The 21,356-nt window shown below is 37.0% G+C and overlaps 2 long non-coding RNA genes across 2 annotated transcripts; both read left to right on the forward strand.

Moving 5' to 3' along the window:
* The first annotated feature begins 271 nt into the window (after window positions 1–271).
* Window positions 272–3,170, forward strand: LOC110941705. Its single transcript, XR_002594362.2, has 5 exons — window positions 272–540; window positions 1,254–1,428; window positions 1,994–2,074; window positions 2,517–2,762; window positions 2,855–3,170. It is a non-coding gene; the product is annotated as an uncharacterized LOC110941705 (long non-coding RNA).
* A 10,137-nt stretch (window positions 3,171–13,307) lies between these two features.
* On the forward strand, window positions 13,308–21,325 carry LOC110939342. The gene is made up of 5 exons (XR_002592183.2): window positions 13,308–13,442; window positions 13,908–13,961; window positions 17,140–17,226; window positions 20,251–20,304; window positions 21,013–21,325. It is a non-coding gene; the product is annotated as an uncharacterized LOC110939342 (long non-coding RNA).
* Window positions 21,326–21,356: the final 31 nt, after the last annotated feature.

Genomic DNA, 21,356 nt, shown 5'->3' on the forward strand with positions numbered 1-21,356 from the left:
GTAACTAGTGACTAGTTTATTTTTAATATAAATATTCAACCCAAATAGTTTTAAACACTATTTTATATAGTTGGTTGAAATATTATTCTAAATTAATTGGCCTGTATATGGTTGACATTTCTAATAAAATAAAAGTATATGAAAAACTTATATTATTAGACAAGTATATGACGGGTAAATCGACTATTAGAAATATGAAGTAACTAGACGGGCCCAGTGAACCGTTTAATAATTATTCAATATATACAATTTGGGTATGGTCTTAGCTACAGTTCCGGTTCCCAGATTTGTCTAACCCACATCTGCCGGTCATCACCTCCACCGCTCTATTCTGCTTCACCCATACGATGCTTTGATTTGGGGGTTATAAAGCGACATGGTGGAATACCATCTGAGTGTCGGCAAAATGGAAATCCAAATAGATGAAGATCAATCGGAAGCGAAGTCGCCGGAACCCTAAAAAGGTCTCGATTAGTTCATCGTTGGGTACTAACAACAATCGGGTCTCCAAGTAGATGAAACAATTGGAGCGTTTGCAAGGTACTAACAACAGCAACATCGTGTAATCGTTGTTAGATAGAATAAGGTCGTTTCTATCAGTTTGATTTTTGTGCCTGTTATCCTTATGTTGGCGGCGTCGCACAGAAAGCCCCCGACGGGGAGAAGTGGGAGGCGAGAGAGAGCAGAAAGCCGCCGTCACTGGCGGTTTGTTGGTTTGTAGGCTAGAGCCACTGTCACCGGCGGTGTTCGTTGGTCCAAGGGTGCCTATGGCGTTCGTCGGAACCCTCGATTGTTCCCATATGGTTCTCGATTAATGTTTAGTATTCTATGTCACCGATTTGAAAAGCCGTCGTCGGTGGTTTTACACTGACGATTTGAGAATCTAATTTGTTAGAAGGCATTGAAAATAAGATTTTTTACCCCACACGACGGCTTTGAAAGGCTGAATTTCACATTCATTTGCTTTTGGGATTAACATGTTACCCATAATAAATGTTCACATGGTAGTGGGTTTTTTTGGTGCAATAATATTTGACCTTTGCTTTTAGGAGATAACTCTCATAGTTTCAGAGTTTTTTGAACTGATTATTCTATATTCACTTCATATGCATCTTCATGAGGCATGCACATAACTAACAAAGTGATTATCTGTTTTGTTACAACTGGATTATTTGTTTTGAGATTAGATGTTTAAGTTGGGTTGAATCTTTTGGGAAATGATTGTAAATTTATATCGGTTGTGGTTTATGCAGTTCGGAAATGACCGTGTTTTGCCGATGATTCGTCTCGGTTAGTCGAATTAGAGCTTTTGTTACGGAATTGAGGATGATATCAGTCTTCCCATGGCGTTAACGTTATCGCTTTGTAAGGATGATATTAGTCCTCCCTCACCGGGATTCAGTGCTATTTTTTTGGTCTTTTAACTAGGTATGAATGTTTAATGTATTTCCTGAATAAAGTATGAACCTTTTCTTTATTTCTTGAAGTTTTTCAGATATTTGATGACAATGTTACATGTGTTTTCCTTTTTTTTTATTTGAAAAATTCGTGATCTTTTCTTTATTTCTTTGGGGGATCTGGTGAGATGGGTATGGATAACTTGGGATTTCATGAAATGTGTGTAAGTGAATTTGAGGTTACGAACGGTTAGCTTCTAGGCAATATTGTTATTTGTTATTATCTAAATTTGATTTGTTGTTTATCTGGTCTCTTTGGGATGTGCATGTAAGGTTAAGGCTTTAAGTATTTAGACAATGTAGGAAGTTATGAAATAAGATCGAATTTATGATTATGAACATTTACAGCTATAGTAGCATCAGTATAACAGTTGTGTTCTTTAAGAATTTTAACTGTTACAATGGTTGTTTCAAATTGAAGTGTTTGGGAATTGGCGTTTCTTAAGATCATGGATCAACCATTTTGGGTGGAAAGCAGGTTATGGAAAGTTAATTAGTACAAAAGCTATGTCTAAAAAATGTCATATCTATTGTAGGAAAATGAGAGAACGCATAGTCATGTTTCCCCTGCAAACCGTTGCTGTTTGTTTCTTTATGCCCGTCTCTGTGCGACCCAGGTACATGAAATCAACCTATCTTCTTTTGAATCATGATCTCTAAAGTTATGATTTGTGTTCGTAATATGTTGTTCGCCTCTGTTCCGTGTTGGGTTTGTAATTTATATTAAAGCGTCTTATTATATGGCTACATTAGTGGAATTGTTTTCAAAACTCTTCAATCCATAGGTGATATATACTTGTAGGTTGCACAAGTTACTTAATTAAATTGAGTAGTTAGTTACAACAGTTAGCTTTCAAGTCCTTTGTTTTATATAGAGTTATTAGACGCAATTTAAAAAAAAAAAAAACATTATGCAAAGAAAGATGAATCAAACCATACATAAGCAAAACTAAGTTGAAACGGGTCAAAATTCTACTAACATTGTTGATTGCCATATGTTGGGTTTATTAGAAATCGCATTATGTGGCAATATCTTATGTGATCTATGTGATATAACAGAGAAGTGGATGTACAAATGGACATTGATGATCACGAGACTCCGACATCAGAAAATACCAGGCCGTCCAGAAGATTTGGGGCAGCGTTTCGCCTCCCTGAAACTGAGGCAGCAGCTGGTGCTACTGGTTTTGACCCGTTTGCTGCTTCTGCTGATGGAGTTGATGATGCTGACTTATACAACTAGATTAGCATAAATCACGTTACAAGTCAACACTTATACATGATCATATATGCATATATAGAAAGGTGAGTTTTTGAAAATCACATGGTATTCTCTAGCATTTCAAATTAGTTGGATTATCTTTTATTATGTGTATAACCTTGGTAGTTGGCACCAGGTCCAACAATGAAAATGCAATGTGAAAGCACACAAGGCGCGCACCCAGGCTTAGCGTCGCATCCCAACCAAACGCACAAGACTTGAAAGCCCACCTTTCAGGCGCAAAATGAGGTGATTTTTCGACCAAAAACGAGTAAACAAAACCCCTAATTATATGCTCATTTCGTTGGTGTTTCAGGGAAAGTTGTAGAAGTGGCTAGGTTGTTGTGAATTGGGAAAATGTCATCAGCATTTTACCTCCTTTTGTAAATGCAATTTGTATCTATCCATATTCATACAACGCTTGGACTCAATGTTATATTTATGGGTTTATCTTCTTGGACTCAATGCTATATTTATGGGTTTATCTTTCGATTAATCTAGCGAGTGACAATGCTGTAACAAATCAATTGCTTCTATAATATGTGAATGTCAAACCCGGCCGCAACGCGGCGGGTGTTATATCTAGTTAAAATTGTATTTTGAACCCACTCTAATTTTAATGAAATTTAGACCCAAATATAGACAAAAATATTCTCATTCTAATGACATGTTTATTATTTTATAAAACGTCATATTTTAAAAGTTATAAGCGCCAAATAAGTGAAGCAGTTAAATTAATTATAATATATATAATTAAAAAATAAATTAAATAAACTTACATGTAAGTACATATACGTTTACATTAAATAAATAAAATAATAATAATATTCCATTTCAAATTGAAATTTGTGTGTATAGACAGTATACGTGTCTTCATATAAAAGAAATCAACTAAACAATTAATTAAAGTGAGGTTGATGGATACTTGTAATATTTGATGGATACGTGTCAAATAGCTTGAAGTTTACGCAGGTTCTCAAAATAGCTATAAATAGGAAGGTGTAGCACCGTCTAAATTTTGCTCAGTCCATTTTTTCTTTCATAGCTCGATTTCTCTAATTCTATTTTATATATACTTTTTAAATTCATCCCATAATAATAATAAGGCTCTGCCCCGTTTTAAGTATTGTAACTCCCGATCACCGCTACCTTTTCCGATTGATCTGAGCATAACATATGTCAGGGCTCTACCCGACTAAGTTGTTGGGATTCTATCTCGGGACATCGGGACAAGGTTGATTTAGGGGTACTATATTTACCACGAGTGCATTATATATATTTTTAAATAGCTCAGAAGTTATACCCAAAATTTATACCAGGAGATTTTCTAGTTGAACCCTAAAGTTACACAGTGGGTCCATTCTCTTTTCTCACCGTTTTATTTCCTTTTTGTGATTCACCCAAAAACTATTATTTATTATTTTTATTTTAAGAAACCCTATTTGAGACCCCAAGTGATCCTATATAATCCCTAAAATTTTCATAACAATCAGAATCAGGATCAGGGCCCCTAAAACTCAGGGGGGGTAAAACCTAGCTGACAATTATCTTCATAATTCGCTGTAAATGTGAATTTAGTCGTACAATCAACTCAGCCAAGCTACCCCTAAACGTGTCCACCCTAGGCTAGAAAATAGACCCGTCGCGCCACGCGACGGGTGCACATGTTCCTGTCGCGACACGCGAGGGGCACGATTTTCCAGCTATAAATAGTAGGCCGTGGGACTTGATTTCTGGAGTTGGAACGACGGAAAATTTCGTCTTACACTCCGAGTTATAGCTGTTTTACTGTAAAACACCCACAATAACGAATTCTGCTACGATACAGGATATTAACTCGATCGCTACTACGATTCGATGTCCGATCGATTGAAACTATCCAACAGATGTTTAAGTGCTGCCCACATTAGGGTTATACTTTGTCATTCGTCGTGATTTCGACTTGAATGTTTGAGTGCTGTCCAAATTCGGACTATACTCTGTCATTCGTTGTGAATCCACTGGATGTTTAAGTATCGCACTTTGTCATTTGTTGTGAGGGTATTAATCTCGTGAGTTCATCGTAAATGCTGTATTAGTTAATTACCTAATTTCGGGTACATTATCGCTTAAATTAGGTTATCAGGCTTATCCGTAGGCTAAACACTACCCCATACACTTACAATCAAAGTAAATGCTAGTTCTCAGAAGAATCTGAATCATGAAGCTTGTTAATTCAATACTGCATGCTTATAATGTGAGTCATTCTCTTTTTATCAACTGTTTTACAAAACTCCAAATTATTTTTCAAAGTTATAATTACAGGGATTAAGTCTATGTAATCACCAAATTACAGACGGTATGTGGGGTTTTGTATACATTACTTATTTCCCGTCACCATTGGACAACGAGTTAGCCAATGGGTGATCTGACCACAGTCACAGACACCATTTGGACAACGAGATAGCCAATGGGTAGTCGAGTGACAAATACTGTGGGTAGTTGGTTGATATCAGAAACATTGTAATCACCCTTAATACTGTGAATTATAACAAATGTGTCGTTTTAGTAAAAATGAACTCACTCACTCAGTATTTTCTGCTGACAAAACCTTTTTAAAACACGTTTCAGGTAATTACAGTAGATTGGAGTAAGAATTGGATCCGGCACTGAAGGACTTCAAGAAGTGGCTTATTTTATTAATTGAATCAAATTAAGAAATCTCGTTTTATAAAATCAAACTTATTTATATTAAAGCTACCATTGTAAAACATGGGTTTTATCCCATCTATTTAAATAAAATCCGGTGTTTTTAAACTCTGATATTTTTCCTAACTCACGGTCCTGGTGAAATTTCCGCTGCAATGTTTTTCAAAAATAATCACCGGTACCACTGGGCTGCTCGCGGCTCCCGATTCCGGCCAGGATGGGATCGGGGGTCGTGACAGGTTCCAACAACATTTTGGTTTTAAACATATGCTAGTGATGCGTTTGATACACGGTACATGAAACAAATACATACAGTAAGCAAAACTTTGAGAGTTTTGGTAACATGCAGTTAGGACCTTTGGAAAACTGATGTCGAAATCCATTAAAGGTCATCACGTAGGAACCGCGACTATAAACTCGGGCAAACGCCATTATTATATCGTCCATACTATTTTATTTACTCGGGCAGGTAACCTATGCGGAACGAAATGCTAGTGCGCAAATATACATGAAACTTAAACTATACATCAACGGGTGTTGAAGTACATCACATACGACTTTCAAGGCACAACCTTTGAGAAAACATGATTGGGCATTGCGACAACTGTCACACCCCAACCGATGGCGGAATCATCAGGGCGCGGCACTGAGCGAAACAGATTGTCCAGAAGTTTCCACAACAACTATCATATAAATTCAGTTTAAATGACACGTCCCATACCGTGTCCCAAATAAATAACAAGTTATCACAGAAAGCAACAGGACAAGTAATTCCGTTCCGACAACTCAGATTTAATTATTACAGACAAATGTTTATTATTTCTAGACTCCCTAGCCTTGATTTCATCACCATGCACCTAAGCATCCTAGCAACTTAAGCACTTGTCACATACGTTAAAATAAAGTCAATACATATAATGTAAAGGTGAGCATACAAGTTTGATAATAGCATATAGAGTTCGAATAGTTTACGCATAACCAGCACGTACGCAGATAGCAATGATGCATGTAAATTATCGACATGGACCTATCAATACCAGTGACTGCGGGTTGACTGTCCGAGACAGTTCGCAATACATGATCACCACCGTAAATCATGCAAGTTGATTGTCCTTAACAACCCCCGGGTAAACGGGTGCTGAGTCCAAACTATAGTACTACGTTGCTAAGGCAGGTAAACAGCTTTCCACGTGTAAACATAATATCAAGCATACATTTAATCACGTAATACATGCAATCGGCTAGCGTTCAAATAGTTTGAATAGTGTGTTCGATTGTGATCTTGATAAGTAACGTATGTAACACCCAAAAGTGCTAAAGCAAAAAGGGTTCGAGTATACTCACAGTGATTGATTATGGATTGAAGGGAGCGCTGAGAGTAAGATTAGCCTGAATAGTTCGATAGCACAACAATGAGTAACGTGGAAAGTAAACAAGTGTGAATGGATCGAATAGGCGGGTCGATCGAACGGCAGGTTCGATCGGACGGCCTGTTCGATCGGCTGGCATATCCGATTGGACAGTCCTGTTCGATCGGCCGGTTGGCTCGATCGGCTGGACCATTCGAGTGGATTGTTTCTTCCTCTGGTGTGTTTGTGTTTGAGGATTTGAACTTTTGAAGTTTTCGTTGCAGCATTTGAGAACATTGAAGTGTTCCTACCTTTCAAGTCGATCGATCGAGCGGTTCGCTCGATCGGCTAGCTCACTCGATCGGCTAGGAATTTCAGAAGTGGTCCTCAACTGAATGTCACTCGATCGAACAGTCTGTTCGATCGGCTGGTATTCCCTACTACGAACGAGTTGTGAAGACGATTAAGTGTTGAAGCATAGTATCTCATGATCCGAACAGTAATGTTTACCAATCGAGTGACATGTTCGATTGAACACTACTTCATCAATACTATACCTCATAAGATTTTGAAAGTGTGGGACCATGTGCTAGCCGATCGGCTGGCCCGATCGATCGGCTGACATGTCCGATCGGCTGGGCTGTTCGAACAGCCTAGTCGTTCGGCCAGCATTTCTGACCTGGTCGGCCTTTCGTCTAACACTTGGCTGTTTGTTCATTTGTCATTCTTTCAAGGTATCTTGACAACGTGTTGAACTATGATAACCTTCGTTCCTACTTGTTCCCTTGGCTCGAACAGGAATCACCCAAGTCCGGCCGGTGAACGGTTCGGAATGTCGGTTTAGAGTTTAACCCGAAATCGGTGAACCTTGTTCATAGAACCCGAAGCTTGAACCTTTTAACTATTTGAATGATTAGTTAGCCGGTTCAAGCTCCGTTTCTATTGATTGAAGGCATTGAGTGTAAAAGAGTTGGAAGAAAGTTGGAATTCCTCCTTTCAATCCTTCACAACTTGTGGATGTTTAGATCTTTGATAGATCTTAACTTGTTTATAACAACCCTCGGTAAAACAGACATCCTCATAATATTTCTAACACCCTAATATATTTTAAATATCTCAATGTGTCTTTATATGTGCCCCGTATGTGAAAACCGAGCCCAAAATACAAAATAACATATAATATAAATAAAAACAATAAAAACTAAGTTGAGGCGGGCCGCATGGGACCTCACCTCAACCTAACGCGGGCCGCGCGAGAGTATAACCAGATTTCGTTTAAATCTTTAGTTCATGCGGGCCGCGTAGAAGTGCATCCAAGTTAATGCGGGCCGCGAGCGATCTGGATTGTGGCGCAGCCCTGGGCCGCCACGTGGCCCAACACACGGCGAAGCTATACGATGATCGGGCCAAGCTACGCGTTGACCCAGCTTTGACGCGGGCCGCGTAAGCTCAGCCCAAATGTCACGCGGGCCCCGTGGAGACGCGATTACAGCCCTATATAAGAAGGCAACGGGCTTTCAGTTTCCGTCGTTCATTTCTTTCTTTCTTTCTTAAATTTCTATAGTGGCGTTACTATACCCGGGCATTATACCCCCTAAAATAGCGAGATTCTGCTACGATGTAAGTATTATAACCCCTGGAGACGTATTAGATACGCTGCCCGATTGATCTAGGGTTCCGTAACGACTGTCGTGGTTCTGCCCGACGTAGTCGTTGGAATGCCGTCTCGGGGAGGGTATTACTAATGTTAAAATGGGTGATTATACTAACACACGTGCATTTGTGTAATTTATAGATTATCTCTAGGAAACCCTTATGAAAAACCTAAAACAGCAATGTGAGTTGATTCACTTTTTGTAAACCTTTTTGTTTACTGTTTTTACAAAACCTCACTTAATTAAATATATACAAAGCAGTTATTGAGTATTTGTAAAGAATACAATTATAGTGGATATGTTGGGGTTTTGTATACAAAATGGGTTACTGGCGTGGTAACATCCCATATGTTGAGTATGACCGTACCACTGATGTTAATTGTGATTTCTTGGATACAAATGTAATTACGGATGTACCCTCAATACTGCAAATTAGTTTTTACTTAAACTTGATTAAACTGGGAATCACTCACCAGTATTTCCCACTGACAAAATGTTTTTAAAACGCGTTTCAGGTAACAAAATGTGAAAGCCAAATAGAAGCCAGCTGGACAGCACTGGAGGCTTGGAAAAGTGGCAATAAAGTTACCTAATAATAAAATGGATGTTTTTATTCAAATAAATAGGATTTATTCCTATGAAACGTGTGTGTTGAAAACTTGGGTTTTACCCATATGTTTAATGTTATAAAACATGGTGGTTTACTCTTTTTAAAATATTTCCTAACTACGGTCCTGATGAAAATTTCCGCTGCCAAATTGGATAAATAAATGTGATACCACCGAAACTGGCTCACGGCCGCCCGTTCCCGGGAACTAGGGATCGGGGGCTGTGACAGAAGGTGGTATCAGAGCTATGCCACTGTTTCAGCCACAGAAGTGTTCTGCTGACATCAAAATTCAAATTGTTAGGAAATAAACTATGGAAATACGTGTATAATTGTATTTCTTGCTATGTGTTATCTGACTATTTGTTAGTTTACAGTATGAGTGACCAAGGACCTTCTGACGCCTATCGTCAACTGTCTGGTTCGCCTAGGAGCGAAGGCACCTCCTCTTCTCAGCCTGCCCTCTCAGGGTATTCTGCTGACACAGAAGAAGGGATCTTTGTGTTTAAGGCTCAGTCTGAAGAGCCATTTCCTCATAAAAAGAGGGGATGGTTCAGTAGGGGAGCGCACGAGCGTAGGAAAAGAATGAAAAAGTTGCAGGAACAGCGAGTGTTAGCCGCAGCAAAAAGAGAAACTGATGCTTATAATCAGGACATGCTCAATAGGGGTATCGCTAATATCCATATTTTAGCAACCACTGCTGCTGACCCAAACCTGGAACAAATGCTAGCACCACAACCACAAAATCCTGACCAACCCATGGAAGTAGAAGACCAGATAGAAATGCCTGATTACAACCCGGAGGAGATACCTAGGGTACCTGCACCTGATCCTCTAGACCCAAACAATTACGACCCCTGGTGGGACGATGTTAGGGACTACGTACAACAAAACCCAATACAGGAAAATGTGCCAATGCCCAACTTAGGAGCTTATCCAGGGTTAGATCCTCAAGATCCCTACAACATTAGTGATGCATATGTTAGGGAAATTTTAGAGAATCCATACCCGTACCAGGCCCCTATGCCTCCGTATCAGGAACCCGTACCTCAGTTTCCAAACCCAGTCCTAGAACCTGCACCCCCAATGAGTGCAGAAAATGTCCAGGAACTTAGGACTTTTGGGGAGGAAATTTTAGAAAGCAGTGATCGTATGCGACAGGTGGGAGAACGCCTCGTATGGAAATACGATGAGCGTAATATGGATTTTTGGATGAATCCATATCAGTGAAGGTGATGGTAGAAACAGTAATAATAATAATAATAAAATAATATATGTGTGTATGTGTTAGAAAAAAAAAAACTACGGATGCTTATTATTAGTATTGTAGCTTTACATTTCAGCCGGTATTGTAATTTAAATTTCAGTACTAGTGTGTAATGATGCACACTATATAAATAGAGTAAAAGTCGCAATGCTCGACGTTTTTGGTTAAACGTGCGTGTCATGTGATTGGCTATATTCAAATATTAATTGTGATATTAATATTTGGTAAATGTTTAAAATTCAGATGGCCGACGAAGGAAATCAAGATAATCTGAATAACGATAACCAGAGTAACATTAACGTGGTTAATGAGAATCCGGACAACAATAACAATGGAAACCAAATGGATAATAGTGCCGTTCAACATATAGTGGCACAAGGAATTATTGATGCAATGCCATTTATTATTCAAACGGTTCAAGAAGCGAATAATAAAAGTAAGCATGGCAGTAAACGACCAAGTGAACCGGAACACAGCGTGAACAATGGACCCGTACTTCAAGCGCCCATTCCCAAAAGAAGAAGAACCATGCCATATGGTTGTTCTTACAAGGAATTCTGGTCCTGTAAACCAATAGAATTCTCGGGCAATGAAGGACCCATTGCAGCTCTACGCTGGATAGAGAAAACTGAGGCTGTTTTAAAAATAAGCTAATGTGCTGAAGAAGATAAGATAATGTTTGCTTCAAATCTGTTTAAAAATGCAGCCTTAGAATGGTGGAACACTATCCTCCAGTCAAGAGGAAGTGATAGGATTTATAACATGGAATGGGAGGAATTTAAGAATATGGTAGAAAGGAAATTCTGCCCTCCCAATGAAAAGGAACAAATAGCAAATAAGTTTCTAAATCTAAGAATGACCGGAGTAGACAGTAAGGGTTACACTACCACATTCTTTGAATATGCTAGGATAGTACCTACCCTTGCATCACCTGAACCGGTATTAATCTCCCGTTATATCTGGGGATTAATTGGAGAGATTAGACATGTAGTCAAGGCAGCTAGACCCCAAACCATAGAGGAAGCTGTAGAACTAGCCAATACCTTGACATATGAGTTAATCCGTACTAGAGAAGAAGACCAGAGGAGAAACCTAACCCAAAGGCTTACTCAAGAATTCCGTTCTGGGAATTCCAATCGTAGGAATGTAGGTTCTACCTCTGCACCCTACTGCAAAGCCTGCAGAAAGAAGCATTCTGAAAGATGCTCTACTTACTGTAATTTTTGCAAGGCCCCAGGACACAAGGAAGAGAATTGCAAGAAGAAATCCAGTAATGGAATGTGTTTCAATTGTGGAGAAAAAGGTCACATTAGGAAAAACTGTCCGAAATTGGCTCCAGCTGCAACCAACAAAAATCCTAAAAATGCTAGAGCATTCGTGCTAACTGCAGACGAAGCTAGACTAATTCCGGACGTCATTGCTGGTACGTTTTTAGTTAATGATATTTTTGCTAAAGTATTATTTGACTCTAGTGCCAACCAAAGTTTTATTAATACTTCATTTTGCAAACTCCTAAATCAATCATTAACTAAACTACCACAAGAATGTCTAGTAGAAACAGCAAATGGAGAAACCATTAAGATTTCTGAAATCTTGCAAGGAGCAAGAATAGAAATTTTTAATCAAAAATTTATTGCAAACCTTTACCCAATGAATTTGGTAGGATTTGATGTCGTATTAGGAATGGATTGGTTAATAGCCAATAAAGCAAATATCTTATGTGATCAAAAGTTAATACAGATAAAATCACCAAGAGGTGAAAAGATCACAATTAAAGGAGATAAACCATCTAGATCCACTAAATTCATCTCTGTAATGAAAACTGCAAGTTGTATAAGGAAAGGATCTATAGTGTATTTGATTTCTATAATCACTAACACTAAAGGAAAAGAATTAAAAGACATTCCAGTAGTGTCCCAATTTTCAGATGTCTTTCCAGAAGAATTGCCAGGACCACCGCCAGACAGGGAAGTTGAATTCAGAATTCACCTATTACCAGGGACAGCACCGATTGCCAAAGCACCTTACCGTTTGGCACCCGCTGAAATGTAAGAACTAAAGAAACAATTAGACGAATTGTTGGAGAAAGGATTTATACAGCCAAGTTCATCGCCATGGGGAACGCCGATTTTATTTGTTAAAAAGAAGGACGGATCAATGCGTATGTGCATTGACTACCGTGAATTGAACAAAGTCACGATTAAGAATCGGTACCCATTACCGAGGATCGATGATTTGTTTGATCAACTTCAAGGAGCTCGATTTTTCTCTAAAATCGATTTAAGATCAGGATATCATCAATTAAAGGTACAGGAAGAGGATATTCCTAAAACCGCATTCAGAACAAGGTATGGTCATTATGAATTTACTGTCATGCCATTTGGTTTAACCAATGCCCCAGCCGCATTTATGGACATGATGAACCGAATATGTAAGCCATATTTGGATAAATTCATAATTGTTTTCATAGATGATATTCTAATTTACTCTAAAAGTAAAGAAGAGCATGCAAAGCACTTGCACTTACTTTTAAGTCTATTAAGAAAGGAAAAGCTTTATGCTAAATTTTTTAAGTGTGAGTTTTGGTTAGAACAGGTACAATTTCTCGGACATTTAGTTAACCATGAAGGAATTCATGTAGACCCAACAAAAATCGAGGCAATTACCAAATGGAAAACCCCAGAGTCACCAACTGAAGTTAGAAGTTTCTTAGGATTGGCCGGTTATTATAGAAGATTTATCCGAGATTTTTCTAGAATAGCCATTCCTTAAACTAAGTTAACCTGTAAATCTGTTAAGTTTGAATGGGGACCAAAACAAGAAGAAGCCTTTAGAATTCTTAAGCAAAGTGTAACACCCCAAAAATGTCTGTTTCACTTAGGATAAAATGTGGAAGTAAATGGGATAGTATTTAAAATTTATAAGTAAATGAAATATAGGGACTAAAGTTGTAAATACCCAAAAAGCTAGGCTACTAAATAACAAAAGACAAAAACCCACACACAATTCGTGTGTGTGGGTGTTCTGGTCGAACAAACAAGGGGGGAAGCAAGAGGATGAACCCTAGTTCACCAAATTCACAAGAATTAAGTGAAATCTTGAGAAAATTAAAGGTGTAAACAACGAATTCAAGGCTCCTACATCTGTCCTTCGAATTGGTAAGATTAAATTTTATGATTTAGTTAAGTGTAGGAAATGGGTCTTGATCAAATCTGATTGCATGTTATGAAATTCATGAAATTCGGTTAAGATTATGACGTAAGATTAGAATTATGTCTGATTTCTAGCAATTTTATTGTTAATAGCCAAGACCCAAGTTGATGAGAAGTTACTAGGGTTAGAATGATCAAGTTTTGGTATGTGTGTGTGTGATGTTAAAGAATAACCTTGTTTAGGATATGAAATCACTAGAAAATATGATATGGAGTAAAGCTTAATTGATTGTTGTTGAACGATTGAAGTAATTAGCTTAGAAATATATGTTAGTTAGATGAGTAAATGTCCCGAAAATGCGAAACCCGCCAGGTGTTTGATGAAATGCTTGAATGAACAATCATGTGTAATTTAGAAAATAAAAGAGAGAAATTTCGGGTATTAAACGAATGAATGTATGTGTTAAATAGGCATAAAGGAAGAAGGTTCAAGCTCTAAGAAGTCGGAAGGCTCTCATGATCGAGGTATGTTCCGTTGCATACAAATCTTTGTTAAATTCTCTTTTTACTTAACTTGATGTAGAACTAACCTTGCTTGACAATTGTGGTTATTAACAAGTAAATAACAAATCCTATGTGGATTTGGGCATGCTAACGAAAGTGTGTTAAGCTATACATTTTGACCGATTTAAAATTAAATCGTGTCAAGTAGAGATGAATGCCATCCGTTTGAACGGGTAGCTTCGAATGCCATAATGAATGTTGAAAGCTTAATCCGTTATGCGGATAGAATAAAGAGTAATGTTGAAAGCAAATAACCCAATTAAACGGATCGAATGTGTATGCTTAACTCTCAATGAGAGTGTTTATGCCAAACCCAATTAAACGGGTCGAATGTGTATGCTTAACTCTCAATGAGAGTGTTTATGCCAAACCCAATTAAACGGGTCGAATGTGTATGCTTAACTCTCAATGAGAGTGTTTATGCCAAACCCAATTAAACGGGTCAAATGTGTATGCTTAACTCTCAATGAGAGTGTTTATGCCAAACCCAATTAAACGGGTCGAACGTGTATGCTTAACTCTCAATGAGAGTGTTTATGCTAAACCCAATTACTTGGGTAGTCGTATGCGTAAAAGAATGAAAGTTCTTGTATGTATGGAGTTAAAACGAAAGAATTATGATTTAACTAGTGTGATAACTAACCTTTTAAAATTTGGTTGTTAATGTAGGTAAAACTCCACTTTAGGCGATTTGGAGATATGGAGCGAGCACGTGTCCATGCTTTATTATACCAAGCGCTTCCGCTAGTTATATGCACACTTTTTGGGTCCATGTCTTCTTATTTTGTTTAATCTTGTTAGAAGTCACACACTTAAAAACTTGTTGTCCTCGTTTTTGGAAAGTTTAAAGTTAAATGGGTCGTAGATTGTCGTTAGTTTAATAGCTTAAAAACAGGGGGCATGCTCGTTTTACGAACGGGTCATGCCCAATTTTTGTAAGAATTTCGTTATGTATTAAATTTGGTATGTTGATGTCCTTAAATTATTTTTATAAGTAGTTTATTTTTATTACGGAAAAGCGGACCTTACAAGTTGGTATCAGAGCCTAGGTTTGAGGGATTCGAGCTTTTAACGCGATGCTTGAACTCAAACCGACGGCTCATTCGGAAGTGTGCTCGCTCCAAGATCGCCAATGAGGTAACAATTTAAGTTTTTAGTGAACGCAAGTATGTGTAATGTGCTTGTAAAGTTAAGTTAAGTTAAGTTAAGTTAAGTTAAGTTAAGTTAAGTTAAGTTAAGTATGCGAAGGGGTAAATATGGAGGGTAAAATGATGAGTTCTAGGGACCGCACGGCTGGAAACGGACCCGAGAAAGAGTTAAAACACTTAAAATAGAAGCAGCAGCGAATCAACAAATGGCAGGCCGTCGCCGACGGCTGGACACCCGTCGCCGACGCCCCCCTCCTTTGGGCCGACGCCTTAGTCGCCTGTCTACGGGAGAATGTGGCCGACGCCACTATTTTGAACCCGTCACCGACGGGCACCCTACCCGTCGCCGACGTCAAGCAGAAAAAAAAAAACGCTGTTTTGTTTGTTCTTCGAAATTGGAGTTTCCGATCTACTAGATGACCTATAAAATGATGAGGTAAAGACTTATTAAGCATAACTAAGTTCCTATAATCACCACTTGAGATCGCAATGAAAAGAATTCTTAGGAATTGAAGGTAGTGTAACGATTAACATGAAATGAATGATGGAGTTTAGGAAGTTAAAAAATTTAAATGCTCGATTACGTAAACGGTAATCGAGAGTAGAAGTGTATGATATATTAAAAGGTTTATGATTCGTAATAAACGCAAAATATGATGTTGTGTAAAGGCAGCCCGTTAAAACTTCCATATTTTTCATAATTAGCTATATACACTTCTCGAAAGCCTTATTCACGGTCCCGTTAAGTCTTTTATGAGGCAAAACAAGTATGTAAGGGTAGAATGAATGATAGTATTGAAAAAAAAAAGAAAAAAAAATTATAAAGATGAATGTGATGTGTACAAAGGTATGAAATGAATGATGAGAACTTAGAAAGTTAACATTGATATGCATGATTACGAATCTAGTAATCAAGGACGGAAATGTGAACTGTGTTGAAAGCTCGTGAACTATAATTTAAGTTCCCATACTTCTTAGAAATGCCCGTTTTATGCTTTTGTCAAGTTATTAGAAGATATAATAAGTTATGTAAAGTTAGGTAGATTGTTGACGATAAAGTAAAATTTACGAAAGTCAAATGTAACGTATGGAATGGCATGAAATGAATGACGAAGGTATAAAGTGGAGTTGGAAACGTATGATAATGAATAATGAAGGAAGTAAATATAGACTAAGGTATTTGGATATGTGAAGGAGCCGAAATTTTTAATAAATGAATATAAAAAATAAATAAATAAATAAATAATGAAATGAATGATGAGATTAGTGGTGAAAATAATTTGAAGAATGTGAGTTAGATGGAATTTGTGTGAAAATTCAGATGAACGTATGCTTTGATCAGAATTATGCATTAGAGGCTTGTACCTTGTACTTGAATGGTGTGATGCTGATGTGTATTTAGTGATTTGCCTTGTTACGATTAAGAGGCGAATATGTGCTAATTGTGAATCGTACGAGCTTATTAGTAAAGGGTACGTTGGAATTATGTTATACAGTTAACTTGAATGATATTTACTATTTGTAGAATCATGAAGCATTAGCCATTAGCATGTGAAAGTGCGTGAAATTACGTGAAAGTGAATGCATATATGTGTATTGTTTGGAGGATTACGTAAATTGTATGTATGAAATACGAAGAATATTAATATTACGGTCTATCATATTTAGATGATTACGTGTTCAAAAGTTTGAAGTGTGTAAGCAAGACAGTTGACTATCTAAAAGTCAACAGTGTATAGGGATATCATGAAATGGTCATCAGACACAAATGCTAAAGTAAAGAGTTAATGTATTATGTATTAAGTGATTTACGTGTTATGCTTGATGATAGATTAGTTGTATGGATTTGAAATGAGATAGCTATTAATAAATGTCTCGTTTATACGAAATTTGACTAACGAAAGTCAATTAACGTGTGAATAGAAAGAAAATGAATAGTTGTATGTATGCTCACATAAGCTAATGATGTTACGAATGTAATAATATGTAAGGATGGAAATCTCGTCAGTTGATTCAAGTATGGATGGCAAACAGGGTAGGAGGAAACGATGAGGCAAGCATGAACGTGAACACTAAAGGTAAGTGATCTTGCAATCACTTCAAATTTATCTACATGAAGGTGTATACATGTTTGCATATTCGAAAGCAAAGTGAAATGTATAAATAAATTAGAAATGTTATGGTACGTTTCGTTGAAATTGTTGGCATAATGTTAAACCGATAAGACCTCATTATAAGGATAAATCGGTCATAAATTTTAGTTGAAAAGTTTTAAGGAGGGAATGAAAACTTGGCAATGTTGATGAAAGGTATGGAAAGAATATTAGTTGGGATGTTAGCTAAAGACATTTTGGTAAATGTGTTCGAATTGAAAGTAAGTACAACGCGTACAACGATACTTATATACAATAAGTACTAAGTGTAATTAATTTTAAAAGGTCAAATTGTAGAAGAAAGAAAAGTACAGATGAAAATGCTAGAATCCGAGAAACGAATTCAAACTGGTAAGAATGAAAGGTAATAAATTAAAAGTTCGAATCCGTAAGTGAAGACGAATTGAACAAGTGAGAATAAAAAGTAAGTACCAAACTCAAATAAGTTATACGGGTCAAATGGCGATCGCCGTTTGAACCCGGTATTTAATGTTCGGTTTGTCAAGTTTATTGCTTATAGGTGAGCATAATGTATGGGCATGCATTGTCACAGTTTAGAATGCATTAACCGTCGCAAAGTATAAATAACGAGTCAAGGGTTTTGATCCGCATCAGGTACGTATAAAAAGATCATATTTTTAATGAGAGCTTAGGGCTCGACTAAAGAATAATGTGTCAGAATAGGACAACTGATACCCATATGTAAGAATGCATTTACAATTAGACTTCTGAAAAGTCAAACGAAATAAATGAAGTCCTTGCAATTATGCGAGTATAAGGTACGAATGTGTACCTCGATGCAACCACAATAGGAAAGGGGGTGTTAGTCTGGCCTTGAAAGGTCAGACCGCGAAAGTTGGAGAAATAACCAATAAAAAGAAAGGATTGTATGTAAAAAAAATGGAATGTATGATATGTTTAGCATGTACGTAAGAAAATTTTGAAAGATACAATAGGCAAACAAACACCCTGTAGGACACAATTATGAAAGGTTATGTGCTGACTATTTATTTATAGATACATATGATGGAATTCTTAGTGAAATGATAGTATTGAAGCTAGTGGGAGGATGGCCATGAGTGAGAGCATATCTCATGAATAAATGGTACCAATTCTGGTATGGAAGGCACATATAAAGAAGCGGATCGATCCGGCACACGGATAACCGACTTATACATTGAAAGCGAGGTTAGTAAAATGTTTAATTCTTAGTTATGATCAAGAATCCGAAGATTTATCTGTAAATGTGAACAGAATGAACGGTAGAATAATTATGGTATGCCATACAGTGATCGACCTGTAATGGTCAGCGTCAGAAGGTATGAATGTTAGTAAGAGGGAGAATTAAAGGCCTCAAATGAAAGTTTGAGCTGAATTGGTTAAACGCTAGTATGGTGCTCGTACACAACATACATAGTTGTTATCATAAGTAGTTCATGCAAGGGGCTAATAATAAAGTGTGCGAATGATTAAATTCAAGACTAAACTCAAACTTGTAATTAGTTCAAGTGACGGTGGTAACCGTAGAATGATGCCCTATACTCGTATTAAGTATGAAAGAGTAATTAGGAAGTGGGTAGCTTTGTATTAGTACCACTAAGTCAGTGAATGTCTATAGTATACGTATAATGTTGTGCTAATCCCTCATATGAGCAAGAAAGTAATTGGAAGAACGTTAGTAATGGGATGATGGGGTTGCTTATGATTACAATAATGAATTATAGCGTACATGATTCGTGTATAGAATAAAATAAATCGATTTATTTATATTAGTAGATGTATGAATATGTTACGCTTATTTAGAAGGATAGAAACAAGCCGCAAGCATAAGCTTGTACGACAAATAGTATGTATTTGGAATAAATTTCAATGAACGAACCGCTAGTGATGATGTATGTTAGGAACTAGTATTATAAAGTGAAAACGACACTAATAAGAGCTCTGGATCAGATTCTGACTTATATGTGATTATGAAAGTAAATTGTTTGAGTTAAGAACGGAGGGACAATGCGTACAAATACGTTTATGCATAAATGAAACACTTGCCAAGATTCAGAATGCGTCCATGTTATATTAAGCAGTGTGAGCGAATAGATGAAAAAGTAAGAATAGAAGTGGTCTAGTTGGAATGAGAAGGGTTTCGGGGACGAAACCTCTTTTAAGGGGGGTGGACTTGTAACACCCCAAAAATGTCTGTTTCACTTAGGATAAAATGTGGAAGTAAATGGGATAGTATTTAAAATTTATAAGTAAATGAAATATAGGGACTAAAGTTGTAAATACCCAAAAAGCTAGGCTACTAAATAACAAAAGACAAAAACCCACACACAATTCGTGTGTGTGGGTGTTCTGGTCGAACAAACAAGGGGGGAAGCAAGAGGATGAACCCTAGTTCACCAAATTCACAAGAATTAAGTGAAATCTTGAGAAAATTAAAGGTGTAAACAACGAATTCAAGGCTCCTACATCTGTCCTTCGAATTGGTAAGATTAAATTTTATGATTTAGTTAAGTGTAGGAAATGGGTCTTGATCAAATCTGATTGCATGTTATGAAATTCATGAAATTCGGTTAAGATTATGACGTAAGATTAGAATTATGTCTGATTTCTAGCAATTTTATTGTTAATAACCAAGACCCAAGTTGATGAGAAGTTACTAGGGTTAGAATGATCAAGTTTTGGTATGTGTGTGTGTGATGTTGAAGAATAACCTTGTTTATGATATGAAATCACTAGAAAATATGATATGGAGTAAAGCTTAATTGATTGTTGTTGAACGATTGAAGTAATTAGCTTAGAAATATATGTTAGTTAGATGAGTAAATGTCCCGAAAATGCGAAACCCGCCAGGTGTTTGATGAAATGCTTGAATGAACAATCATGTGTAATTTAGAAAATAAAAGAGAGAAATTTCGGGTATTAAACGAATGAATGTATGTGTTAATATAGGCATAAAGGAAGAAGGTTCAAGCTCTAAGAAGTCGGAAGGCTCTCATGATCGAGGTATGTTCCGTTGCATACAAATCTTTGTTAAATTCTCTTTTTACTTAACTTGATGTAGAACTAACCTTGCTTGACAATTGTGGTTATTAACAAGTAAATAACAAATCCTATGTGGATTTGGGCATGCTAACGAAAGTGTGTTAAGCTATACATTTTGACCGATTTAAAATTAAATCGTGTCAAGTAGAGATGAATGCCATCCGTTTGAACGGGTAGCTTCGAATGCCATAATGAATGTTGAAAGCTTAATCCGTTATGCGGATAGAATAAAGAGTAATGTTGAAAGCAAATAACCCAATTAAACGGGTCGAATGTGTATGCTTAACTCTCAATGAGAGTGTTTATGCCAAACCCAATTAAACGGGTCGAATGTGTATGCTTAACTCTCAATGAGAGTGTTTATGCCAAACCCAATTAAACGGGTCGAATGTGTATGCTTAACTCTCAATGAGAGTGTTTATGCCAAACCCAATTAAACGGGTCGAATGTGTATGCTTAACTCTCAATGAGAGTGTTTATGCCAAACCCAATTAAACGGGTCGAACGTGTATGCTTAACTCTCAATGAGAGTGTTTATGCTAAACCCAATTACTTGGGTAGTCGTATGTGTAAAAGAATGAAAGTTCTTGTATGTATGGAGTTAAAACGAAAGAATTATGATTTAACTAGTGTGATAACTAACCTTTTAAAATTTGGTTGTTAATGTAGGTAAAACTCCACTTTAGGCGATTTGGAGATATGGAGCGAGCACGTGTCCATGCTTTATTATACCAAGCGCTTCCGCTAGTTATATGCACACTTTTTGGGTCCATGTCTTCTTATTTTGTTTAATCTTGTTAGAAGTCATACACTTAAAAACTTGTTGTCCTCGTTTTTGGAAAGTTTAAAGTTAAATGGGTCGTAGATTGTCGTTAGTTTAATAGCTTAAAAACAGGGGGCATGCTCGTTTTACGAACGGGTCACGCCCAATTTTTGTAAGAATTTCGTTATGTATTAAATTTGGTATGTTGATGTCCTTAAATTATTTTTATAAGTAGTTTATTTTTATTACG

This window comes from Helianthus annuus, chromosome 5 (genome assembly GCF_002127325.2).
Source record: "Helianthus annuus cultivar XRQ/B chromosome 5, HanXRQr2.0-SUNRISE, whole genome shotgun sequence".
Lineage (NCBI taxonomy): Eukaryota > Viridiplantae > Streptophyta > Magnoliopsida > Asterales > Asteraceae > Helianthus > Helianthus annuus.